Raw genomic sequence first — 3,217 nt, forward strand, 5'->3', positions numbered from 1 at the left:
TCAATGCACATGCGCCAACCCGTGGTTGTGCATGTTTGTATCAATTCTCCTTCCGTATTTTCAACCACAGTGATACCTGATTTCTTGGGTACCACTTGTGTCGGACTCACCCACTTACTATCAGAAATTGGATAAATGATTCTGGCATCTAATAACTTCACCACTTCTTTCTTGACTACCTCCCTCATGTTAGGATTGAGTCTTCTTTGCATTTCTCGGATGGGCTTTGCATCATCTTCGAGATGAATTCGATGCATGCAAACAGAGGGGTCAACCCCTTTCAAATCGACTACAGACCATCCTATGGCTTGTTTATTCTCTTCTAGCACCCTTAAAAGTTTACCCTCCTGTTTAGTAGATAAGTTGGCTACGATGATTACAGGGAGGCTATCTTCTGGTCCTAAAAAGGCATACTTAAGATTTGTCGGGAGTGGCTTCAACTCAAGTTTAGGTGGAGAATCAATGGAAGGACAAAGTGGTGTGCTAGCAATGGGGGGAAGGGGTTCAGGTCGGATCTTCCAAGGAATGGAACTCATAGGAGATTGATTGTCGAGTAAGATGTTAACTTCTTCTACGGCCTTGTCTATATCAAAGTTGTCAATGTCAAAATGGGCCAAACATGCCTCTAAGGGGTCATTTGCTAAGATATAGGGAAGGGCGTTCTCTACAAGATCATCCATTTCATCAATTAGGCAACACTCGTCTTCCCTCACATGTTGGTCAGCGGCATGAAATACATTTAACTTAATTTTCATGTTCCCAAATGATATATCCATTGCCCCAGTTCTATAGTTGATACATGCATTGGCTGTCGCTAAAAAGGGACGACCAAGAATCACAGGGATTTGTTTTTTTAGGTTGGGCACATGTTCCATGTCAAGAACGATAAAATCTACTGAAAAATAGAATTTGTCTACCTTGACAAGAACATCTTCAATCATCCTCCTTGGCATTTTCACCGATCGATCAGCCAATTGTAAAGATACCGAGGTAGGTTTCAATTCACCCAACCCAAATTTTTCATAGACTGAATAGGGTAGAAGATTCACACTTGTCCCTAGATCTAAAAGTGCTTGATCAATGGAGTTATCTCCTATGACATAGGAAATAGTGGGAGCGCCAGGATCTTTGAATTTTGGAGGGGTGTTGTGTTGGAGAATGGAACTTACCTGTTCAGTAAGTAGGATCTTTTTAGGCATATGTGTCCTAGATTTTCGCTTTTGGGTGCAAAGGTCTTTGAGAAACTTGGCATAGGAGGGAACTTGTTTGATGGCATCAAGGAGTGGGAGGTTGATTTTAACTTGTTTGAAAACCTCCATCATCTCTTCTAGTGAAGTTCCCTTCTTGCCAAAGGGAGTGGGTGCATGAAGTGCTTCAGGGAATGGGGCCTTTGGAATGTGGGTTGTGGCAGATGGTGGACTAGCTGAAGAAGGTTTTGGGTTTTCATGTGAAATATTCCTCTCCTCTTCTTCACCTTCCTTATTGTTACCCTCCTCAACCTTATTATCTATTATACGGCCACTCCTCAGGGTAGTCAAAGCATTGGCTTGCTCATGATTTAGTCGAGTTTCTTGAGCCACGTATTGTCCTCTTGAATTACTCATTGGTGTTAGAAACCCGCCCATGCCGCAGAAAAATTTCAAAAATTTCAGATGCAGCGGAAGAGGCATGCGCGGGATCAACCGTTCATCGCATGAACGTTGTTTAAAACCGTTCGTAGATAGATAAGGATTAAAAAATTTTAAAAAATACTAGAAGATCATATCTTCACCTTGTGCGGGTAGATGATCACCGCAAACTGATGATCGTGGTTTTGGATGAAGGTTCGCTTGAAGCCGTTCAAGTGCCCGGCCTCTACGGGTATCCACACGAAGCAGGAACCGATCCAAGCTTTCTATCTCCCTGGGGTGCTAGCTCCCTTGCAGAGATAACTTTGATGGCTGATGTCCTCCCTCTTAATCAACCCTTGATTGTCCTTGGGAGGAGGAGGAAGAAGATGGAGAACTCAAGGAAGAAGAACACAGCCCCTGCAGCCTTCTTTCTTTTCCCTGCGTTGGAAGGAGGATGAGGGAGGAAGAGGGCCGCCAACACCTTCTTTTTTTCTTCCTTGCTTGCGGCTGAAGATGGAGAAGGAGGAGAGGGAGGCCACGGCTGAAAGGAGGAGGGCTTTCATTACCTAGGGTGCCGGCCCCTTGCCTCCTTATAAAGCCATCTAGGGCTCCTACAATTTAGGAGCCCTTGACTTATTTCCTAAGAGGGGGTGCCGGCCCCTTCTCTTCATGCCGCACCAAGAAAAGGAGAGGGGCTCATGCCCCTCCTACTTGGTTAACCTAATCCTCCTCTAAGGAGGATTAGGTGTCCCTCTTGTGGCTTAGTCCTAATCCAATTAGGCTTAAGTCAAATCATGAATCAATTGGGTTCAATCTATGCTAGTCCTAATCCAATTAGAACTTGAATGAACCATGACTCAATTGAACCCTTCAATCCTAATCCAATTAGGAGTCATGTTGATTCATTAGATTAATAATTAATTAGAACTTAAGAAATCCTAATCCAATTAAGACTTATTTAATTTTAGTCCTAATCCAATTAGGACTCTTATTTGAATTCGAAGTCCTAATCCGATTTGGACTCTAGAAATCCTACTCCAAGTAGGAATCCAAATTTAATTCAAAACTCCTAATCTAATTAGGATTGTAGGAATCCTACTCCAAGTAGAAATCCTAGTCCTACTCCAATTAGGATTCCCAGTCCTAATCCAATTAGGACTCTAGGAATCCTACTCGAAGTAGGATTTGCGTTTAAATCCAATTAATTAATTCCGTTGTTCCTTCTTCAACTGAATATCAATCGAATTGATTACTTGTGATTCCTAATCATGATTCAACCATCGGATCGGTCAATACTTCTAGTGTGTGTGACCCCATAGGTTCTATTCTGACTAGTAATGAGATATATTGTGATCTCTATCACAATATCATTGAAACCTCCTTTTAATGGATCGAAACGATTCCAACTCTACTCATTAGGTTTAATCGATCATCGAGATAATTCTTATGAGTCCCACCATCCACCAGTGACACCTAGCAGCATGTAGTGGCTACCCAGCAGAATAGAATGATGAACCTCTAGGTGCAGTTATCATGTGATACAGTCCTTCTATCGTGGATCCCTACAGGACGGAGGTCATGTATAACTCGTCAAACCCCTTCGTCTG

This window comes from Phoenix dactylifera, unplaced genomic scaffold (genome assembly GCF_009389715.1).
Source record: "Phoenix dactylifera cultivar Barhee BC4 unplaced genomic scaffold, palm_55x_up_171113_PBpolish2nd_filt_p 000404F, whole genome shotgun sequence".
NCBI lineage: Eukaryota > Viridiplantae > Streptophyta > Magnoliopsida > Arecales > Arecaceae > Phoenix > Phoenix dactylifera.